This window comes from Protopterus annectens, chromosome 2.part1, assembly GCF_019279795.1.
Source record: "Protopterus annectens isolate FY-2018-M chromosome 2.part1, PAN1.0, whole genome shotgun sequence".
In the NCBI taxonomy this organism is placed as follows: Eukaryota; Metazoa; Chordata; order Ceratodontiformes; family Protopteridae; genus Protopterus; species Protopterus annectens.
In genome coordinates, this window is record NC_056729.1 from 1071617502 (window position 1) to 1071642923 (window position 25422).

The 25422-nt window shown below is 39.1% G+C and overlaps 1 long non-coding RNA gene across 1 annotated transcript in view; it reads left to right on the plus strand.

Moving 5' to 3' along the window:
- Positions 1-274: 274 nt before the first annotated feature.
- LOC122794764 overlaps positions 275-25422 on the plus strand; it is a 158306-nt gene continuing 133158 nt past the window's right edge. Inside the window, exons 1-2 of the long non-coding RNA XR_006363692.1 lie at positions 275-322; positions 1883-1942. This is a non-coding gene — a long non-coding RNA (uncharacterized LOC122794764). The remainder of the gene's footprint in view (positions 323-1882; positions 1943-25422) is intronic.

Here is a 25422-nt window from a genome sequence, read left to right on the forward strand (position 1 = left end):
TTAATAAGTGAGATACTGACAATATCATTTAAAAGTTGAAACTGTGTATTGTTTGAGTTTTGCACATCAAAGGAATATAATTTAATTCCTAAATCTTAACTTGCAAACTGCAAAACTGCAAGGGAGTGACGGTTATTTTATTAGTCTTAAAACCTTCTGCAAAAAGAAAATTATGGTCACATCAAACTACTGAAATGGTTATTTTACAGCTTATGCTTTCATAATTGGCAAAGTAGTGTTCTGTTTTTTTCTAGTCTTAATTGTTTTCTTTTTTTTTCAGGGTTTCTTTATTTATATTTTTGGAATTCTCCTTGACAACAGTGTAAGTATTGAGGATTTAATTTATTTTGTTACATAAGTTGCCATTTGCACATATATTTGAGAAAAAGTGTCAATTATCTCTCATCTTCTTCTGTGACTGCCTCAAACAAATTCGCAATTTAAGTACACTATTCGACCAAAGGATATGCTGGCTTCATACAAATACAACATGTAAATACTAACTGTACTTCTTGGATACTGGTAATCCTAATACAAGTGTACTTTCTGTGTTTGATATTGCAACCATATTCTTTTCCTTTCTGTAAAGGATCTACTTAGACTAACCCACTTAGATAGTAAAGAAAGGCATAGATAAATATTTATGGAATGAGCCATTTATTAAATAACAAAGAAGTGGTGAGGATAACACAGCCTTTGATCATCCAGTCTTTCTCTCATTTGTATTTTATTAATTCTAACTTGCATTTCAAAGTTCAAAACTCTTTACCATTATGTATACCTATTAATCATTTTGCTGAGTTGCTAGCTTAACAGCATGCACATGTATATAACATGCTTTTTGCTCAAGAATGGATGCCATTCCATGAAGTAAATGGGAATAAAGTAATGATTTATTAAGAATATGTCTGAACCATGCTGGCAATTCTGTTTTTATGAATGAATTTAATATTCTGACGATATCAAGGATGCTTAATGAATTTAATATTTTGAAGATATCAAGGATGCAGACACAGGAAATAATAGTTTAGCTACCAAAAGAGTCAGAGTCGTATTGTGGAAAACCTCTGCCATCCTGTAACACTACTCTGAGCTTAAATTTGCAGTCTGGGGCAGAAATCATTGTCACAGATTCATGTATGGCCCCCTGGTATGACATTATGCATGAATGTATGACATAATGTATGAATGTATGACAGATTTCTGCTCCAGAAGGCCCAGTGTCTGGCCTGACTTCCAAAACATTTCTCCTTTCAACTTTTCAACAGGGCGGATACCTCCCACCTGGATGTCATGATATCTGTGGTAGAAGAGTTCTGTATGTTTGCACCATGTTTATATCTTTCTTGCCTCAGCTTGAAAAAAAGAATATCTGTAGTCAAGATATGTACTAAGTGTCATCAGTCTGTTCATTTGGTCTGGCTCCGGGAGTATAGATGGTTACCTTGGTGGGGAACTATCTTTTATTACATTTTTTTATTGTTTCGCTGCATTATTCTGCAGTGGCATTATGAGGCCAATTATTGCTACTGTTTGTTGTAGGTTGCTACCAGTTTAGATTCTGATCAGATGTCAGCATAGAAAGAGACACAGTATATTTCTTGAAACAAACAAATTCCTTACCAAGACTTCTGTAGTCTATTTTTACGGGCATAGAATTTCAAATCACTTTTTCTCCCATTGAAAATGAAATTAATTGCAAAACAAAGATGCTAACCTATGCAAACATTTTTTTTTCATTCTGTTTATCTTCCTAGTTTATATGTTATAATAAGCAGAAAAAACACTTTTTTTCAAATGTTCACTGTCATGCTTATCGCCCAGTATGAAAATACTTTTGAAAAATACACCCCTCTTTATGACATCTTCATTTATTCTTCAGGTGCATGATACCATACGCAAAATGATGGCTTTCAGCAAAACAGGCACAGAAGACACTCAGGTAATGGGACTGCATTGTGTGTGTGTGTGTGTGTGTGTGTGTGTGTGTGTGTGTGTGTGTGTGTGTGTGTGTGTGTGTGTGTGTGTGTGTGTCAGACATGACTGGGTGGGTAAGAAATAGAAATACTACACAGACCACAACATACAAAATCCTGGTGGTCTTCAGATGCATTCCTTACAACAACCCTGGTCTTATGGTAACATCTGTGCAGTATACCCCCAAGTGCATTGCTGCACTTATAAAATGAACACCTGTATGTTTCACAGTTTTATATTAAAGGTGTGATTCAGAACTGTCTTACACCATACTTCTATGATGTTTTATGGAGTAATTAGAGGGGCAATGTAACAAACAGAATTCATGTGTAATATGCAAAGGAATTGTAACATTGATTTAATGCAGTATGTATGCTGGCTTTACTTATGTTATGGTTATATGTACAAATAAGTTTATAGATTCATAGGAGATTATTAGGCTAATGGTTTAAGAACCCTTACAAGCCTAGCCAATAAAACCAATTTTACCCAGTATGTGGCTGCAAGGGGCAAAAAGGTGGCATAGATCTGTGCCTATGTCTAGGGTATCTTACAAATTGCCTGTGTCTATAAGGGACACAGGGACTACCTCATGTGTGAATTTGTGATTCTCCATCCATTGATCCAAATTGTATATCAAGAGGGCCAGGGAAGGGCTCTGCTTAACTTGAATAGGAAGGATGTTCCAAAGAAGGGGCAATCTCTGAGACAGATGCCATACATGAAATACAGACTTAAAAAGTTATACAGCCCAATTGGTGTGATATAATAAATATACATAGTCTGGAATGAGGCAACTACACTGTCTCACTATGTAGATCTAATAAACTCCATATATGTGCAACTCAATAAATACTACACACTTGTATGGCATATTTGCCCACATATTTCTCTCTCCAATGCAGTGTCTCACTAACGTGCCTCATTAGCATGTAGCATTTTAGAATCATATTCTCTGCAGAATGTGTATCTTGCTTAGAAGTTTTAGCAAACTGTGCCAATATTCACAAATACTTGCTGATTCAATATTGTGTGCCAATGGCTGTAATTCTTGCAGGACAAGCCAGCTACATTGTGTAGAGGGACAATGCCCTGACAGTAAGCCAGATGTGGGTTAATTTATGCAACTGAGGCAGCTGTAGGAGCTGATGATAGAAAGGAATTATGAGGCTTTTACTGCTCACCTCTATTTGAAGGGAGAGATTATGACACCGTACTGCATTGAGGAAGATAGTCTTTGTGGCTCAGGCCTTTCATCAAGACCAGAACCTGGAAAAGTAGCTAGACTAAGTGAATGGTTAGGCCCTAAGAAGGGTATTGTCACTTAAGGGGGGCACACCTAAAGAGAAGTCCATGGCTAATAGCTCACATTTGCCTTCTGAATGATGCTAGCACATAGGGATAAGGCCTCCTAGCACTGCTTCATGCCATTCGTTCTAAGCATCTGTGAAGTTTTCAAGGCAGACTTTCTTCCTGCATCGATCTGGTGACACAAGCACAGAGAATTTAATCATGAGTGACAATGAATAACTTAGCTGTCAAGTAGAGGACAGCTTAGGGAGACACGTCCACAAAAGTCACACAACCCATCTAAGTTCAATCGACTTACAAAAAATGTCTTGTGGAGGAATATATACATGAATTAGGATTTATCAGCAGTGCAAGAGATAAGTGGGATAGCAGATACTTGTATGCCTAGAATATCACAGATAATTACAGTGGCGTGCAGTAGGTTCATGCTTGGAAATACATAAATGTGTACAGTACTGAACAGTGCACCATATAAAGCAATGCGTTACAGCAAGTCAGTAGTGCTTCATACGTACTAGTAATGCAATTGATTGTGAAACTGGTAACAGTACACTTACATACCACTTCTACACAGTATCAGCAGCTATATTGACTCATCACATATTATTACAATATGCTTTGTCATGCTAGTAAAATGTGCTTAAATGAGTAGGGAACCGGGAAAATAGCATTCACAGTTGTGATTAACATGTTACCCAAGTACTTGTGTACTTGTTCCATATTTGTCAAAATGTTTAAGTGACTGCATAACTCTAAAAGGGCTACACATTGCATTGTGGTATTTGAAGGTAATATATATTCAACATGAAGTTTTTTTTTTTTACCAGACAGTGTAGCAATCACATGTACACTGAATATTACAGCAATCTTAAGATGTTCTAGGTAGCAATCCTCTCATTAATTTTAATATATGTAGGTTCATAGATAAGTATTAGGCTAGCTGCCCTTGTTGGGTATTTTAAACCTAGCCAATTTCTTTTTTAGTATTTGAATTAACCTATCCCATTTGATGTTAGAATGACCTTATCCCTCCCATGGTCAGTAATTATATATTACCCATAGTGGGAATAACTGGGATCATACCACAGATAATTTCAGGGAACCTATGCATTGTATTAAACCATTTAGGAGTGGCCTATGTCCATAAGTAGCACAGGGGGCAGTCTTGGGGTAAAGCTCTTGTTTCCCATCCATGGGTTCAAGTTATGCTTGAATATGGACAGGGAAAAGCTTTGTTTTACATGGATGGGAAGTCTGTTTCAGAGCAGTGGTATCCTCTGCAAGATACACCTGTCCCTCCATACAGTTCTGTTGATGTTGCAGAACATATTTTGATCCCTAGACTATTTCTGATGCCATTTGCCTTCCTGATGTGCAGTGTGTGGATTGGAGGTTGACTTTTATGCCAGACACAGGTCACCTGTTAGAAGTCTGTAGGATACACAGGATAGTGACAGGTTTTTGAGTTGGTATATGCAAGACATATTGTTTAGGCCGTATATCCTTTCAGTAAGGTATCTCTGTGGGTGTTCCAGGTGTTGTTGTTTGGATAGATACAAACCAAAGGAGACATTATACTCAATGATTGGCCTAATGAGGGGTGAGTAAAGGGGGACAATGACATCCCTAGATCTATATACAATCCCTTTATTTATAAGTTGCCCAATATAGAAGGACTTTCTTACAAAAATGTGCATATCAATCAAAAGTTGGATCACTGTCAACATAAGTCCCCAAATCCCAAACAACTGTGTCAACTCTTAGGGGCTTGTTGTCAATGTGGTAGTGCCCTTGGAAAGATGACTTCCCAAAGGATATGAACACATTTTTTGCCATTTTATTTTACTCCATTGTTTTGGCACCAGTTATTTATTTAGGACAAACCTTCCTGCAAGACGGCCAAGTTATTTGGGAATTCAATTACTGCACCTAGCTTGCAGTCATCTGTAAACTTAGTCATCCACAGTCTTTTGGTATTGGATTTTATTTCAGAAAAATAGATGCCAAACAACAGACGTCCTAAGACAGAACCCTGGGGGCACCACTAGTGACTGGTCTCTTTGTGGAGGTAACTCCCCAGGTTTTGATTTCCTGCATCCTATCTGTGAGCCAGTTGGCAATCCATTAGGTGACATGAGGGTTTATTCTCAGTTTATTTAGCTTTTGTACTATGCCTGAATGGGAGATTGTGTCAAAAGCTTTGGCCAGGTTGACATATGTGTTGTGCACCATTCTACCTTCATCCATTGCTTTGGCAACATTTTCAACAAAGTCCACCTGGCTGAGTAACATGACCTGCCCTTAATGAATCCAAACTGAGGTAAGTCGCATTTTGGACGTTCCGTATGTCCTTATTGATTATTTCCATGATAAGTCTTTCCATGGTTTTGCACATGAGGCTGGTTAGACTTTTAGGTCTGCAGTTGCCTGGATATTTGGAAGGTCTTCCCTTATGCAGGCAAATGACTGTAGCTGTTCTCCATTTACTTGGTACAAAACCCTGTATGGAGGCTGAGGTTGTACGGTATTGTTAGGAGTGGCTAAATCGTGCTTCATTCTATATAAGAAGCATCGAGAGATATTGTCAGGATCTATCAAAGAAGTAATTTTAGCTTTTGATAGTGCATTTAGGACTTGGTCTTATGTGAAAGTTTCATTATTTTAATATTTTTATAGTTTTATTACTGCATTATCATTATTATATAATATGTCTGTATACTTATATTGCTCTTTCATATTAATATGATACTGTTGCAGTACTAATCATTGTAAACAAATTAGCATTCTTTGGCTTTTGTTTTACTTGGATCCCTTTCTGCCTTTTTAACTCTAGTTGCTTTGTTAGCTACTTAAGCTATAATTTGCATATTATACAACAGTCCTTACCAGATAGATGCACAATACTACATAGTCTAGTAATGTAGTCATATCCCAATGTGCATTCAGGGTGTACTTTGATGCCATTGTATTGTAGTATATATAATGCACACACACACACACACACACACACACACACACACACACACACACACACACACACACACACACACACACACACACACACACACACACACACACACACACACACACACACACACACACACACACACACACACACACACACACAAACACACACACACACTGCAGAATGCAGTGTATCCACCACAACTGAAATTAATACTGCATGCAGTCAAATTATAAGTATAAGCCTACCAATAAGTCACCTCTTTTACTAGAATTTGCTATGGTACCATGTAACTGTCATACAAGACAGTTGAACAGAGTACAACAATCTCCTTCATTGCACAGAGAAACACATAAGTGGAAGACTAAGAAATCAAGATCCTGTTTTCCCGAACTACAAAATGCATGATATTTTATACTTTCTTTCATTAAAAGCAACATTATTGCAACAACCACTGACCAATTAAAAATGAACACTACAGCATTAATTTTTTTAACTAAAATCTCCGAACTACTTGCTTATGACTTTTCATATTATGCATGAGTTCCAAATTACATGATAGAGCATTCTACTAAGAACAAATCGTATTCTTTTCTAACCTTGTCTACACTTAAAAATATTAGGCAGGAAGCAAATTAAAGGCTACATACTGACAAACATTCAAGAATTCATTTTACTATGCAGGCATGTTAGAACTGAAATGCATGCACTGACATGTTCCCATCTCAGTACTCCTCACCCTTCACATTCCCCCATCTGTGATGTAAAGCATCATGCTAACCATAATAATGTTTTTATGACTAGACAATGACTACACGTTTTCAGATGAGCGGACACGTGACGCTTTCACTTGCTATCATTCTTCCTGTCCTGCTTCTTTCTGTCCTTGACATGAGTAATCTTTACACAGCTGTTTCAGAAATATAGACTTATTTACAAAGAAAACACGCCTACATATCGATGAAACAAAAACGCAATCTGAATACTGTATTTTTCACTGAATATTAACTCAACTGAAGTTGTGGCTGTCTCTCTACAGAGCACTTTTTAGAGTTTCTGTGTAGCCATTGATAGCAGTGGGGGTAGTTTCAGCTCATCACTGACATCCTGTCTTGCCTTATATAAGTGATACATTTTGAGTTATCTCTGCTTAATATCAGAGCTTTGGCCAGCTAACATCTACCTGAAATCAGCTGGTTGAAGTACACTTTTATCTGCTCTTTTGCATATAGTACTGTATTTAATTTATTTATTTGTGTTTTTCACTGAATACAGTTAGTTCCCCACCCATCCTCCCTGTTCTTGTTTTGGTATTAATGTTGGTGGCTTTGAAATTGCCCACCTCTCTTGTAGATTTGTATTTGGATACTCCTTCTGGGCTTATCTCATTTGCTCACTGAACTGAGTGCAGTGAGATCATATTCTGATTTCAGGCACTCCTACTGTGTACAGAGAGAGCATTTGGGAAGGACAACCCCTCTAGCCTCTTAATCCTGCTCTGTTCCTTCCCTCACAAAAAAAAATATATATATATATATATATATATATATATATATATATATCTTATTCAGCTGCTCTTACTGTAACTGTCTTAGTTGCTGTTCTGTATGCTATCTGTTCAGTCACTCTTACTCTGCACTTATTACTGCTTGCTAGTAGCGTTCTAATTTACTGCCTTCTGCACTTGTTTTTAGTAATTTGTTAATTTAATTGCATTTATTTGAACTGTATTTGCCGTAGTGTTGCTACATGCTCTGGTGTGCTAGCCTGCACTACAATTGCAATTGTATTTACTGCTGTTTTAGCTGCTTTTCTGTAACAAAAAAAAATCTAAGCTTGTTTCCTGCCTTTCCTGTAACTAAAGTCCAGATATAGACTTGCTGTATCCAGGACTGTTGGCAAGCTTCTGAGCCCCCCAAGCCCTTCTGTGTTGGAGAGAAGCCTTCTAGCTTATCAGGGGAGTAGTAAGCACTAGGTAACGTATCTACCACAGGAGGAGTGGTTTCTGGCCCAGAATTTATAGTTTATTGGCCGTTTGGGAAGCTTTTCCATCTTTTTCAACCTTCTGATTTAAAAGCCTGTGTTTGCGCTTCTTTCCTGCCTTTCCTGTAACTAGTCTAGTCCAGGTACAGATTTGCTGTAGCCAGGACTCTGTAAGCTTCTGCACCCTCCAAGCCTTTCTGTGTTGGAGGGAAGCCTTCTAGCTTATCAGTGGGAGTGGTAAGCATCAGGTAGCCTATTTACCACAAGAAGAGTGGTCCCTGGCCCAAAAACTGTAGCTATTGGCTGTTTGAGCAGTTTTTTCCCATCTTTTTCAACTTTCTGATTTGAAAGCCGTACTTGTGCCTGTTTCCCGCCTTTCCTATAACTAGCCTAGTCCGGTTACAGAGTTGCTGTATCCAGGATTGTTAGTAAGCTTCTGAGCCCCCAAGCCTTTCTGTGTTGGAGGAAAGCCTTCTAGCTTATCAGTGGGAGTGGTAAGCACTACGTAGCCTATTCTCCATAGGAAGAGTGAATTCTGTCTGAGAAATTGTAGTTTATTTGGCCATTTAGGCAGTTTTCCATCTCTTTCAGCTTGCTGGTTAAAAGCCTACGTTTGTAATTTTTCCCCACCTTTACTGTCACTTGTCTAGTCCAGGTACAGATTTGCTGTATTCCAGGACTCTTTGTATGCTTCTGAGCCCCCCAAGCCTTTCTGTGTGGGAGGGAAGCCTTCTAGCTTATCAGTGGGAGTGGTAAGCATTAGGTAGCCTATCTACCACAAGAGGAGTGGTTCCTGGCCCAGAAATTGTAGCTATTGGCCATTTGGGCAGTTTTTTTTTCATCTCTTTCAGTGTTCTTGTTTAAAAGCCGCACTTGCACTTGTTTCCCACATTTCCTGTAACTAGCCTAGTCCAGATACAGAGTTGCTGTATCCAGGACTGTTGGTAAGCTTCTGAGCCCCGCAGGCCTTTCTGTGTTGCAGGAAAGCCATCTAGCTTATCGGTGAGAGTGGTAAGCACTAGGTGGCCTGTCTACCACAAGAGGAGAGGTTCTTGGCCCAGAAATTGTAGTTTATTGAACATTTGGACAGTTTGTCCGTCTCTTTCAACTTCCTGGTTTAAAAGACCACCTCTGCGCTGGTTTCCCATCTTTCCTGTAACTAACCTACTGGGTAGCACTAGAAAGCCTTAAACTGATACAAGCCTTCTAGCTTAGGAGAGAGACTTTGGAGTAATTAAGTATCAGTTTTCTGTACTTTCTTGTTGCACTTAACTGTTTTCTGCCTAAATGCAGATTTTCCAATGTTTATTGTGATTTAAAAGATTGTTTTTTTCACATATTGTACTTATTTGACTGCCTGCACCTTTAAAAAGTTGTTTTTTGTTTAAATAATTTGTTTAACTGTTGTAGGCTACACACTAAAGTGTGATAGCCTTTTCTGATCATTTGTAGTTGTTTGAAGCTGTTTTAAGTGTATTTTTACTGTTTTTGCCTTATCTTTTCAAAAAAACAAAAAAAAAAAACAAAACAAATTCCTTGCTTCCCGCCTTTCTAAGCTAGTATAGTTCAGTTTTCAAGCTAGTGCCGAATTCAGGGCTGTGATACTAGTTTCTGAGTTGCCCATACCTTACTTGGATAGAAGGTAGTTTCTCTGTTCACCTGTGAGAGAGGGGAGCTTTGAGCAACATGTCTGTCCCTGGAAGAGTGGTTCCAGCCCAGAAGTTAGTAGTTTATTGGCCATTTTGGGCTAATTTCTGTCTCTTTCATTTCCCTACTATAAAAACCGTGTTTGCACAGTTTTGGGCACCGGGCAGTGCCGGTTAGCTATGATTAAATTATTCCCGGCTCCACTAAGTCGCTTCTTCAGTTTTTCCCTTGAAACTAGTCTAACTCTCAACCTAAACACTCAAAAAGCATCTTACAGCCCAGCACTTGCTCAGACCTAATAGCAAGCACTAATATACCCTGACATTGATTGCCCAGCAGGGCAAGGCTCTTTATTCACCCCTCACCAACCAAGCGACTAAGCAGCTCACCCTACTATTCAGGCATAACCAAAGGGCAACTTCAGGTGCACTCTCCAGTCCAGCTGATGAATCTGGCTATCCTGAGGCAATGTTACAACTGCCTCATGCACATAGACAACCCTCTCCTCCTACCACAAAACACTAACATATGCGAGAGATGCAATTATACAGTCAAACTGGAAGCTAAGCTGTCTCCACCCAAGACAGGAACAGACAGTCAAGAGGAGAAGGTTAACACTTGCACCACAACTGCAGCTGCACACAGACCTACTAAAACAGCACTGGCAAAAAATACACATAAATACACAAAATCATACTCAGAGGCTCTAAATAAAAACCTGAAAAAGCATCAGGGACCTCCAAAGCAGACACCCAAACAATCTGCACTTCCCTATCACAAACCAGACAACACAAAAAACACAAAATTAGTGTGCCGCACAATCACAGCCCATAAGGTGAAATAACATACCTAACACTAGTAATAGGTGACTCTATAGTCAGGCACACTGACGTCCCACTCATTAGGCTGGACAAGCAGAAGGTTACTGTTAGCTGCTTGTAGGGAGCCAGAATCTGCCACATAACACAAGCACTCAGGTCACTCCAGAACTAGTACAAATATGACTCTGTCATTGTTCATGTTGGTGTGAATGACCTGAGATGTACCTTCCTGGACTACATGAAAAGAGACATGGAAGAGCTCTCTGATCATGTAGCCCAGGCTGGTATGACCCTGACCCTGAGTAGCATCCTGCCTTCACCAAGAATGATACCTCAGTATAAAGAAAATATGATCAATTTCAACAATTGGCTAAGCTTCTGGTGTCATTCAAAGGGGATCCAGTGTCTTGTCAGCCTGGAACTACATGCTCGACAAGCTGCGTTGCTTCACAAGAGATAGCTTGCACCTGTCACCCCTAGGCTTTCGAAACCTGGCCAAGGCTTTTGCTGCCCCCATAGTGCCTTTTTTAAGCAAGGCTCAAAAGTCAAACCCACCTCCATAAACAGCACAATTAACAAAAAACTGAGGGTTATGCTACTCAATGCCAGGAGTTTAAATCTCAAAATGCATGCACTCAAAGCACTCCTCAGTATGGAGAATGTTGGCATCTGTGCAGTAACTGAAACCTGGTTCAAGGCTCCAGAGAGCACTCCAGCACTACCAGGCTACAACTCATACCGCACTTTTCAGCCACAGAACACGGACCGAAACAGAAAAGGAGGGGGTGTATCCATATTCATCAAGGATACCTACACCTCCAGGTTAGTGGTGCAGCATGATACCTCTGAGATCATCCATGTGCAACTAACGTCGGGCAAATCTGCAATGCAAATTGTGGCCTGCTACAGATCACCCTCCATGACCCAGGACCTGCACTCCACCTTTCTGGAGATACTGGAAAACATGAAGGTCCTACCAAACACCCTGATATTGGGCGATTTCAATTACCCTACCATTCACTGGGAAAACTACTCGATTACAAATACCCAGGCCCAGTGCTTCCTGGAATTCATCAACTTAAATGCCCTGGATCAGCTGGTAAACTCCCCTACCAGAGGTGAAAACATATTGGACCTGGTTGTTACCAACATGGGCGACAGGTGTTCCACACCCGAGGTCAACCCCTCATTGGTTAGATCAGACCATAAACTAATCACTCTGGATGTCCACACTCCACCACCACCCCCAACTAAGGAAACCACAGTAAAAAACTTTTCCAAAGTAAACTTCACCTTACTTAAGACAGAGGTGGTAAGTTTCACAGCCCCCACGCTAAAGGATAACGCTGCCCAAGATGCAGAAACCTTTACAAATACACTCTATGAGCAACTACAAGGATGCATGGATCATGCCATCCCTAGCAAAACCAAGACTCACTCCTCTAAGGAAAGAAAACCAGTTTGGTGGACCCCTGAAATAAACAGGCTATACAATAGAAGGAGGAAACTAGTTCAGAAAAAAAGCAAATCCCAAGAAGGAAAGACATCCCTGATCAGTATCAGTAAGAAACTGAGGTCCCTCATGAAATCATCCAAGGCTAACTTTGAAAGAAAAATAGCCAAGGATTCAAAAGATAACCACAAAGCCTTCTTTAGCTATGTTTAGAATGTAAGTGGCAACTCGCAGATATGCACTGAACTAGTGCAAAATAGCACAAAATATACTGAACCTACTGATATTCCCTACATCCTGGAAGATAGATTCAGTGCATACTTCACCACCCTCTCACCTCCAAAAGGGCCCACAACAATACCGGAAAAGTGTAGTGTCCCAAAAATCACTGATGCACAGGTGAAAACAGCCTTTTCAAAAGCCAAAAACATAGCATCATTGGGACCAGATGGTGTCCCAGGCTGCGTCTTGCATGAACTACAGAACGAACTAACCCCCCACCTAAACATGCTGTTCAACCTCAGCCTCTCCACAGGCTATGTGCCCATAGAATGGAGCACAGCAACGGTTATTCCTCTCCACAAAGGAGGGGCCACAAATGACCCTGGTAACTATCGCCCCATAAGTCTGACTAGCCTGGTCTGCAAGGCTATGGAGCGCATCATCATGGAACTCATTTACAAAGATATTGGGAACCTCTAAACACTTGTCCTGACCCAGTTCAGCTTCGTTAAGGGCAGATCATGCCTACTAAACCTGGTTGACTTCTTTGAGACAGTCACCAAGGCCATAGATGAGGGAAAGGTGGTTCACAGAGCCTACTTTGACCTCACCAAGGCTTTCAACACCATTCCCCATTCGGGTATTACAGAAAAACTCACCGGCCTGAATATAAACCCCTACGTCATGAGATGGGTTGCCACCTGGCTTACAGACAGAACTCACACAGTAAGAATAGCGGGCTCCAGGTCTGACTCTAAACCAGTCACAAGTGGTGTCCTGCAAGGTTCAGTCCTGGGACCCCTACTGTTCGGCATATGCTTCTCAGAAGTACAGGTAAACACAGGAGGACTATGGCTAACCAAGTTCGCTGATGACTGCAAACTGGGAGCCATAACTGGCTCACCAGCTGACATGGACATCCTCCAAAAGGGCCTTACTGAGATGGACACCTGGTGTCAAAGTCATAGCCTCAAGCTAAATGCCAAAAAATGCATAGTCATCCCATTTGGGAAAAACAAAACAGCCATGAATTACCACATAGGTGGCAGCCCCCTTAATACAGAAGAGGTAATAAGAGATCTGGGGACCCAGGTAGATAGTAATCTCTCCTTTGACAATCATATTGCCAAAGTAGTTAGGAAATCCTTCTATGTGGCATGTCTAATTACTAAAGGGTTTGCATCTAGAAATAAAGAGGTTATAGTACCCCTCTACTCGTCACTCATTAGACCCATCATAGAGTACAATGCCCCATTTGGGATATACCTCACAAGACACTTCCAACAGCTGGAAAGACCACAAAAGTACCTCACCAAGAGGACTACTGGTCTCAAACATATGTCTTATGCAGCCTGACTGAAAAAACTCCAGCTGCACTCAGTGGAATATAGCTTACTCAGAGGTGATCTCTGCCTGACTTACAAAGCCATGAACAACTCAGAATTGATGGACATGCTCCACCTAAACCAAGTCACTGTGAGCCACATGCTCTAGTGAGATAAACCTTGCCACAACAATAAATACAACATGCTGGAGGGATAGATTCCTGTCACAGAGACTCCCCATGCTTTGGAACAAAATTCCAAATTACATCAGGCAGAGCCCCTCAATAACAATCTTCAAGAGAAACCTTGACGAGTGGATGGGTAACAGAAATTACACCCCTGGGATCACTTCATTGGCTCTGCTTGACAGAGGATCAGTTAATTAATCAATGGGGCAGCGAAAGCCGACACACTCTGGCTAGGCTTATAAATGCCCTCGGGCAGATAGCCTAGTACCTACCTATGAACCTATAAATAATCATCAGTAGTACATTCCCTACTATATGTATTTTTACATTCTCCCAAGCCTTTATATAGATTGTCATATATTTTCCTAAAATTTTTCAACACTTTATTTTTATTTTCTACTGTGATATGAATTTTATCAATAATGGCCAGTAGTAATAATTCAGTTTTTTGCATTTGCAATGTGACATTTCTTCTGGATTCTAGTAATTTTAAAAAGCACACTTTAATCATAAAAGGAATAAAATCTAACATGATAATTATAATAGCTATAAGCATGAAAACCTTTAAAATCCATCCTTCCCATCCAGAGAAAAGGTTAGTTAACCATGTCCATTAGGAACTATCAGCTTCTTTACGTGTGAATATTCAGCGACTTTCTGAATTATTTCTAGGTGACTAAGAATATCATTAGTGTTTTCAAGAATAACAGAACAACACTCTGCTTTGCATTGTGCTTTACACTTTAATCATTGAAAATGCCTACTTTTACAAGGCTATCACCAGACATTATTAACCTGTTTTGTATCCCATGTAATATGAGATGCCATGTCTGCATTTATGGGGTTCATATTCCTTAAAGAAAATAATGAAAGCTTTATTACAGAACTTTTTCCAGTCTGACTTGTCCTTATCGATGCTTGTATCACATGTAATACGAGAGGCTGTGTCCATTTTTATGGGCTTATAGCTCCTAAAATACATTATGAAAGACTAATCTTTTGTTTGGCAACAAGGTTTACAGTGCCTGCTTATAAGAGGCTGATATGCATGATTAATGTGACCAGTCCACATTCGTCTTCCTGATGAAGACAAACCTTTTTATTTACAGAGGATGTTGTTACCTGCAGACACACTACGTGACTCCCATTTTTCAAACAATACATCCATCCAAAGAAATAGCGTATAGTGGAAACAAGTCACAGTGCTCATTTATACAGAGCTCATGGATGTGTATAAGTAGGAAGAAAAGTGTAAGTAAAGTTTGAAACCTGAGAACCATTTGTATAGGCTTTTTGTGTTCATGGAAAAAAAATCCACCAAGTGGTAAACAGCAGAGTATATAAAACTTTACTAAAAATAAGCATCTCTGATCTTCTTTGAACGTAGGCAAACTGTGCTTCTGGTCTAATAATGCAGCAGTGTGGAGTGGAGCCTGGGATAACAATTCTGGCTCTACTGTTGTAGATTTGGTTTGGATGGCAAAATATCACAGGCTCTAACTTCTGGATGCAGTGTTTTTCCTAGTTTGTTGCCTGTTCAGCTGGTTATAAGTTATACTGTTCACATAGTCTGATTCATAGCTTCTTAGGTTCATAGAAGGTTACTGGGTAATGGCCCCTAGACCCCTTACAAGCCTAGCCATATCTATCCCGAGTTGCCAGGGACAGCTCGTGCTATTGGACTGCAGGACTGCAGCTCTCCCAGCTGTAAAACAAGAAAAAATTAAACAAAATATAAAATAAAATAACAAAAAGAAAATAATAAAAACAACCACAAGTCCTGGAACATCACACATGTGCACTGACAGCATTTCCCAATATTCAGACTGCTAGTGAACCAGTCTGGAGCATGCGCACAGAATCCAGACTGGATCCACCTACAAAGACAACATGCACATCTACAATTTCCCAGCAGTTTCAACTGCATAGACTGGAAGGGGATCAGACTGCAACATCTGCAGGCAGGGTGGTCTCACAGGACAGATAGGACAAGCCTCAAGGTGCTCTTGTGGGAAGGGCTTGCCTACTGCATCGATTTAACAGCTCAGTGAAGATAGTGCAGGAATGGATTGAACAGCTCAGTGATGGAGCTTGCTGCTTTTGACAGCAAGGTGTGTGTGTGTGTGTGTGTGTGTGTGTGTGTGTGTGTGTGTGTGTGTATGTGTGTGTGTGTGTGTGTGTGTGTAATGCCTCAGTTGCTACATGATGGTGGGTAGAGAATAAGGCTTGAACCCTGTACCTTGGGCCCAAATGGCAAGAGCCTGAATTCCCTACCCACCACCATTTGTAAAAGCAATGCAGATGTTTGCCTCATATTTGTTCTGTTCCTCATAAAATCTGTGGTTTCTGCATTTTTGTTTCTCAACACAGCCAGTTGTACAGTGGTGCAGTGGTAGCATTGTTGCCTAACAGCTACAGGTTGTCTGGTTTGATTCTTGGCTGGGGTGCCTTCTATGTGGAGTCTGCAATTCTTACCTGTGTTTGTGTGGGTTTGTCCTCTCATCTTACAAAGACATGTGTCTGGAGTGTTTCTTCCTCTGCCAAAAATTGGCTTTTGTTTCAAATCAGACTTTCCTGGTTAACAAATGTTAAATAAAAATGACAAGCACTGGAACTTCAGACTTCATATTCTTCAGAAAGTACATGGTAACACAAAACCTATTATTATAGCAAGTTTCTAAGTTTATAAGATGGATATTTGAAATTTGTCCATATTTTTGGGACTGCATTCCCCCATTATTGGCTTCGTCCAGGGTTTTTTGTGCCAAGGGTGAGAGCTATGGTGATAACTGAACTCACTGAATATGTTTGGGGACTGTATTCCCGCATTACTGGCTTTGTCTATGTGTTTTTGCTAAGAGGTTGAGAGCTATGGTGAGAACTGAATTCACTGAATATGTTTGGCGGATGTATTCCCCCATTATTGGCTTTGTTCAGGTGTTTTGTGCTAAGATGTTGACAGCTATGGTGAGAACTGAATTCATTGAATGTAGCCATTTAAGTTTCAGTTTTCCTCTTTCATAAAATAGATGATTGATTTGGCATAGAAAGTATGTTGCTCTGACTGTTTTGCACAGGGTCCTGGGTTCAATACTTGGCAGTGAAATGTATGGTGGTAACACAGCATTTTATTCTAGCAACTTTCCAACATTATACAAGCAATGTTTAAAATGTGTCCCTGTTTTTTGGTCTTTTGTCCCCCCCCCCAAATGTTGGCTTTTTCCAGATTTCTTGTGCTGCAAAGTTCAGAAATACAGCTGAGTGTCAAGTAAATTTTACAAGAAGCTGAGAGTTGCAGGGGAACAAAAGTTTAGTGATGCTTATGCTGAGTCAGCTTGCATTGTTAATAGTACAACAGGTAGTGTACTTCCATTTGATGCAGAAGGTTGTGGGTTCTACTCCCACAGTAGGTAGATGCATTCCTGATACTGTACTGTATTGTAAAGGGGGTGGATGCTGCAGTCCTTTTTGGTGAAGATACCTAGTAACTCTGAACCTGTTATCAGCAACCTCTAATGCAATATTACTAGCTTATCATTTTTTAATGAAACATAGGCAATTTATTCCTCAAGGGCAATAGACACTTTATTTGTAGATGAAACAATGAAATATAAAGTTGTTTGTTAGCTTCATTAGTTACAGATTTCTTTAATGTGGAATTATTTAGATGACTTTTACTTCTTCAGAGATTGTGCATATTTACTGATACTGGTGGACTGTAGAAGTTTGAGTAGACTTTTATGATAGAAGTGTTCTGAATTGGGCAGTTTTGTCATTATTGGTGCATGCATTGTTTTTCATTGTTTACTGGAAAAATGTTCAAAACAAATTTAAAATGCCCTCTACAACTGTACTATATTGTACAAGGAATGTAATTTAATAAAATCAGAAAGGTGTATCAAAGACCACATGTATGTTTCACGTGCAAGGGGCCTATGATTTGAAAACAGCCCAAAGTTAATCTTTATCTGTCACTGGCAAAATGTATTTTTTTAAATGTGGGTTTCAATGCTGTTTCAATGAATGTGAGTTTCAAGGGCAGAGAAGTTTTAATGCTAAGTCTGTTTTCATTGTGAGATTGCATTGCTTTGTTTAGCAGATGTCTTAGTGTTTGTGCTGTAAAATGCAAAATAAAACTTTCAAATGAAGTCCAAATCATTGTAGAAGTAAAGCAGTATGCACATTAGTGTTTATGGTAAATGGGGTGAAATAGCCAAGTAATGGTTCATTGGAATAGCTGAAGGGGGAGGCTCCATTTGACCATGATTTTGTGAGGGGGAAGGGCGGCAAACTCAAAGACAGCCTCAGCTGAACTATACCTCTCAACTCTCCAAATTTTCACAGAATGAATAGATTTTTGCTTCTTATTTTTGGTTTGTTCCTCATTAAATGTGTGGTTTTCTGGCAAATAATTTAGGAATTAAGTCACTAAATAATAACAGCCACTAAGTTTCAGACTTCATAACCTTCAGAAAAATGCATGCTAAAGCAAGACATGTTATTGTATCAACTGTCTCAGTTTATACAACAATTTTTGTACTGTTTATAAGTATATTTGGCCTTGTCCCAATTTCCTGCATTAACAGGTTGAGAGGTGCGTGCAAATAAATTACTTTAAAGAATTAGGCATATCCAAACCTCTCAACTGTCCCCAATTTTGGCTTAAAATGTTGCTCTTCCCCTAATAATCCCACAGCAAAATGGCAATTTTGGAAGAAAACGTGGAGGGTTTACAATTAAGAAATAACTGTAATAATCAGAGTTATAGATTACTTTTATTTCAGAAATGCATGTAGATTCTTTTATTTTGTCAGCTGCTCAAGTTAGCAGTACTAATATTAAAAAGAGTCCTTTCTTTGACAGATTCCCAGCTGTATTGTTTGGCTATTTTATATTTTTGCATCACCTTTTTGGTCAAGTTTTCATAAAATTGTGTTTTTTTTTGGCAAATTGGTAGCAAGTCATTAAAGACTGACGTTAGAAAATAATGACAGACATTTGTGTTTCAGATTTCATACCCTTCAGAAATTCATACTAATGCAAGACCTACTACTCTATTACCTTTCTAAGTTTATAAGAGCAATATTTAAAATTGTCCTTATTTTTGGGCCTTGTCCCACTTCTATGTATGGCTTTATCCATATTTCTTGCTCTGAGGTTGAGAGGTATGACAAATGTGTCAGGGCCATCGCAGTCAGCCTGAGACATTTCAAATTGTGACATACTTGTTGCACCCCACTGCCCCATGTAGTGTGACTCTGGATATGTCCAAGCAAGGCAAGGAGCAGTTATGCAGTGTAAATGTGCACAGTATCCCCCCATCCAAGGTAGATACAAGTACTACTTTTATTCTGTCCTTGACTTTGCAGAATGTTCTGGTTTGTCATATTTTTATACTGTTTATTTATGCTTATTATTACTCAGAAAGTGCCTGTTGTTCTGTGTTTAAGTAGCAGTGCTTTAATGACCATCAGGTAAGCTGGTCTGAGATTGTAAGATGCAAATAAGCTTTAATAAGCATACTGTTAAATAATTTCCAAACAGTGAAAGCCTTTCTGCTGTTGCCATGCAGAGAATACTTGCATAACTAGATAATGTATAAGCCTTGGGTATTGGAATGCATATGACAGTATTTTTAATAAAGGACATGATTACAGTATTTTAAAAAGCTCATTACATTTGTTGGAGACTTGCAGTCATATTTGCAGGCATTACCTGTAAACCAAACAAAATGCCAAGCTATCATGTGTGGTCCATTACCTGTACAGTAATCCTTTAAGCAATGTATCTTGAGCTTGTTTCTTGTTTGCTTTTCATTTTCTACTTTGATCATGTTTTCCCCATGAAACAGTAGATAGTTGTTGTCAGGCAGCAGGTCTTTTTTTGGATAAGAAACATTTTTACAAGTGGGGTATCACAGAGATTGCTACTTTCAGCATGTTACTTGGTACTTTAATAAAGCTGAATATAAATTATAATTAGAACTGCAGTGCAAGGAGAAGTGGTTTGAGTTGAGTGCTGCTTGTTTTTCTTGTACTTGATTTTGACTGGCATTCCAGTAATGTATTAAAAAAGTAATTTATTTTTTCATGCCTCACAGCCTTTTTGTTTCCATCTAGATATTAAGTAAGCTGTCATTCAGCTAATGCATTAAAATATTATTCTACACTTCACATTGTCTTGATTGGACTCTCATAATGACGGTTTGTCACCCAGGGTAGCGTATTTAATTAAAGTTCCAGTTTTTGTGGTTTTGAGCAAAGCTCCTCTCCTTTCTAGTTGACCACACCCCTTCCCATTGGCCCCACCCATTCAGCTGTCTCCTGCAGCCCCCCTTCGATGTGAACTCACCAGCCGCCACTGCGAGTTGCCCCAATTGTCAGTGATTAGGTTAGTGAAGTTCTCAGAGGTAAGGGTCTATGATTGTTAATAATGACTTCCTCTGTCCAGGAGGGACATGAGTGCCACCCCAGGAGTGAAATTTCTGTCACCCATCCATTGATCTAGGTTATATATGAAGAGGGTCAGGGAGGGGCTCTATTTCACATGAATTGAAAGCTTGTTCCAGATAAGTGGTAGTCTCTGGGAGATGTATCTCTCTGTCCCGCATGACCTGCTGATGTCAGAGACTAGGTTAAGAGCCCTGGAGCAAGTGATCTTCATGCAGTTTGATTTATGAATGTGTAGCATTTCCATCATGGTCAGGTCAGAGTCTGTCCTGTAAGCCAGGCACAGGATACCCCTTAGCAACCTGTAGGAGATAGAATGCAGTGACATGGCTTTTAGTCTTTCAGTGTAAGATGTCAATAGTGTCTTGTGGGAGGGTCTTTCTTGACATGTGACACGTATGCAGGTGGGGAGGCTCTCACAATGGATGGCAGTAGCCAAGTAAGGTCCTTTCCATCTGAGGCTAAGCGAGTTTCTTAGGGAATGCACATTGATGTATACAAAGTCTCTGGAGTGCAGGTCATGGTCATTAGGCTGCATGGAGAATGATATTGTGGTATTTCTACAAACGAGAGCACAGGGATTTACAATATGGATGTTTGGTCTCATCAATATCTTGTGATTCTAAGTTCTTAGGGAGGGGGTAGCAGGTATTCTCATGGGTCTGCCCATTAGGATTTCATGAGGGAACAAATTTCTAGGGGTACTAACTGCACTTCTAATACTAAATAAAACTAAAGGCAATGCATCTGGTCATTGAGCACCAGTTTCTTCACAAACTTTAGCTAATCTAATCTTAACTGTCTGGTTTGCTCTTTCTACTATCCCAGAAGCTTGTGGTCTATAGTGGTAGTTGAGTTGTAAGTTAACATTGGGAGACCTGGTCAGATAGAATTCAACAGGGAACACCACATCTAAGAATAAGTTCATTCTTAACATACGGATATGCTTCTACCCATCCAGACAAAATGTCTACAACAACAAGGACAAAACTATTTTTTTTTTTGTACTTGAGCAAGTTCAATGAAGTCCCTCTGCAAAAAGCAGAAGGATCCCAAGGCTTTTTTAATGACTGAATAGGTGCAGGTACTAATTTAGACACATTATGTTCTAAACAAAACTGCACAAGTATTTACAAAATGTTGCACAACTTCTGGGAAATGGAGAGTGTACCAATCAATGGAAATTTGCTTTATTAATACATTTTTGCCCACACGGAAAGGACAATGGTAGATTTTTACCAAATGAGTTAAGAAATTTAATGGGCTACTAGTCAACCATTTGGATGGCACCACAAACGGCCTGGAAAGCAACTGCAGCCATCGCTTATCCACTTCCTTCTCTGAAAGTCCTCTGTCTGATCATGAAAAGACAGTAACTCATGTAATGAAAAGTTATCTTCATTCAACTGCTGCAAAAATATAACCTGAACAGGATAAGCTAATGCAGCCGATCGTGCCACCATATCTTTGTAACAAAGGAATCATCTATCTTATGTGCAGCACATTTTACCATTGCAATCTCGCTTGGCAATAATAAAGAAACTAACAAGTCATTAACAAAAACAACATTTTTAATAATTGTCCCTGATGATGTGAAATAACTCCTTTCTTTCCAAAGTGCACCAAAATCATGAACTACTCCATAAGCATAATCAAGAATCTGCAAAAATGGATATGAGCTGATCTTTTCAAATCTTATAGGCTTCAGTTATAGCTACAAGCTCAGCCACTTGAGCAGACACATTTCCATTTAATTGTCCATTTAATAAAATTCTGTCTGGCATTCAAATGGAAAAGGCTGCTAAGAATTCACCATTATCTCTTTGATCACACTAGCCACCTAGCAAAAAGAATTAGATCTGGATTCTGCAAAGGAATGTTTTTCAAATTTAATCTAGGGGGAAACACAGTATTAGTAACAACTACACAATCGTGTGGTAATCATTCATCCACTGTAGGGATTAAAGAAGCATGGTTAAGTGGCGCTCATCGAGCAATCTGTAAAGAAGGATTTTTAATTAAGACAATTCATATTTAGACAATTGTCCTGCAGGTAAATATTGCATTTCTAGTCTTCAGTAACAATGCTTCTACAGAATGCGAACCTGCTGTGTATGTCTTGTACCCTGGAGTCAGTGCAGCCTTCATGTCTACTATTTTCACTGTTGGGCCACAAAGCTAAAGCAGTGGGGGAGGTTTGCAGCTACAGGATTAAGATTCATACTGAAATAAGTAACAGGACTAAAACCATAATTTCTAAGCTGTGCTAACAACTCTAATGCTATTTTATTTCTTTCATTGCAGAACAGAAAAACATCTTTTACAATAAGCTGGCAACTCAAATGCAGGAGGGTTTAAAAGTAATGTTTTGCAGAGGGTTTAAAAGTAATGTTTTCAATTGCACAAAAGCCCGTTCATGATAATCCTGCTAGGGTAAAGGGTCTAAGATATCGTTCTTTAGTCATTTTAACAAAGGTTTCACTAATTCTGCATAATTAGAAATCCACTGTCCACAGTAAACTGTTAATCCCAGAAAAAACTCACAACTGTTTTAATGCAGTACGGTGAAGTGCAGTTCGGATTGCAGCAATAATACATGAAGGCAAAATCTTCCTAGTACCCTCTGAAATAAGATATTCCAAGTATTAAACCTACAATTTCCACAAATGCAATTTCTCTTTATTAACCTTAAATCTTAATTCTGGTAACTGAGTCAAAACAAAACTTGTGTATTGTTTACAGTCATGTACATTTCTTGAAGCTAAAAGCAAATCATCTATGGTACTGAATTGAAGTAAACCCACAAGGAAACGTAATCTTTTCTAATTGTTTCTTCATTTCTCTAGAGAAAATGGTGGGAAATTCTACATACCTTTATGGTAATCTAGTCCAGGTATACTGCTGTCCTGTATAAGTAAATGCAAACAGGTATTGGTTGCCTGGGCATATAGGGATAGAAAAGAATGCAGATGAAATAGCTATCATTGAGCAGGTGGTGGCATCTGCAAGAATACAGCTCAGTATCATTGCAGGGTTAGGAATAACTTGAAATGTTGATACTACTACAGCATTTACTGGACATAAATCTTGTACAAACCTGTTTGTACTTTTCTCAGTTTCTTGTATGGGAAAATAGGAGTATTACAAGGGCTGCGAGTTGGGACAAAGATACCGTGTTGTAACAAGGCAGAAATAACAGGCTTAATTCCCTTTTTTGTTTTTACTGACAAAATATACTGAACTTCCATAGGCAGGCACTCACTAGGTTTTAATGTTTTACACACTGGTTCTGCATATTTTATGAGCCCTAGCTCATTGTCATAAGTAGTCCAAAGCTACAGAGGGATAGCATTAGATTCCTCCATACTCACATCTTCTGCATTCTGCCCTTAAATTATAAAAGCAAAAGCAACATCTTCATCTGAGCAGATAGTATTTTAATATAATCCTAAAAAATCATTAGGAACATCTAAAATACACCATGAGGTGTGCAATAAACAGTACATCTAAGTTTGCATAGTAAATCTCTACCCAGCAGATTTAAAGGAGCCAAATTCCCTACAATAAATGCACACTGATTTCTTAGCAGACCAATCTGAATAAGAACAGGTCTAGCTTTTGAATAATCTAAAGGAACTCCAGATACACCTACATCCCAAATCATGCATTTGGAAAGTGGAAGATGTTTGGTGTTTGCTGAAGTAATCATAGATCTAGTAGTTCCTGTATTAACAAGAAATGTGATAGAGGTATTTTGCAGTGTAACACTGACAAAAGGACCATCTTGCTCAGTCTGTACCAAGGGAAATAACTGTGGTTCTTTTTCATGGCTGCTCTAATGAGTCTGTTGCCACACAAGTGCCTGAGAAGCAGTGTTCCATACAGGAGGATTCCTGTCAGGTTACTCTGGTATTTGACTGATTGCTGAATTTGCTTGCTGTCCAGATAATGGATATTCATTTCACCAATGCCCAGTCTGACAACAATTAAAACAAACATTTAAATGTGGTGCACCTTGCAGTGATGGTGGTGAATCAGGAAGGGAGTAATTTTGCTGAAACTGCCCTAGGGGGTTGCTGAAAGAATTAGAATCTACTTCTTCCCCTTCCACACCCTTGGGAGTTGCTATTGAACTCCTGGAGCTGAATATCTACTACCTTTTACTTTTGTTCTTTTTCTTCCCTAAGTATATTATCTGCAACATATTATGCCTGGTTTACAATTTCATGAATGCCTAAGCTTTGCCAATTCAAACACATCTTTTTAATCTCATAGATAGTGGTTGCAGATATGTAAAGTCTAGGTTATTAGTCTGAAGACTATTATATGTCTAGCCAATTACCAGAAGTCAGAATCAAACCCTATACCCTATATCTATGAGGCAAATACCTTAACCATTATGCCAAACCATTCCACTCTGTTCTTGTATAGGTTGTAACAGACCTTGTACAAAAGCTGCTGACAACTCACTGGCTGCAGCATCTTCCATAGTCTTTGGATGTTCAGAGAAGACTTCAAACGGATTGAGCATACACTGTAAATATGTATCAATAGAGTCATTGTCTTTCTGTGCAATAGCTTTTATTCTTGCCCAATTCTGGGCAGGAGGTAATCTGTAGTAATGGCTGTTAAGAGGTTATTTCTAGCAGCTAGAAATTCTTCATCTGCATGCTTTGGAATGTAGTCACCTATGTTAGATTTATTCCATATTTTATTGAAAATGTCAAGATGTGTGGAGGCTTTTAATACTGTTCTCAAGTTTTCAATTGTAGAATTTTGCAATTGTGTATATCCTTCTAAGAATTTGGCATATTTTGCTGAATGTACTTATATGGGAGGTAGAGAATCTACAATGGTTTGGAAATCCACTGTAGTCCATGGTTGTACTACTCTTATAGTAGGTTCAGCTTTGCTATCCCTAGCTGTTGTGAGGTTTGATACTTCATGCAAGGGGTTAATTTGTATAAGAGGTATATCAGAATTAGTAGAAGAGTCAGAATCTGTCTCTTCTCCTCCAATTTGGTTTCCAAGACATGTCCACTGATATTCATATCTATAACAATTGGGAATTAGGTAATAAT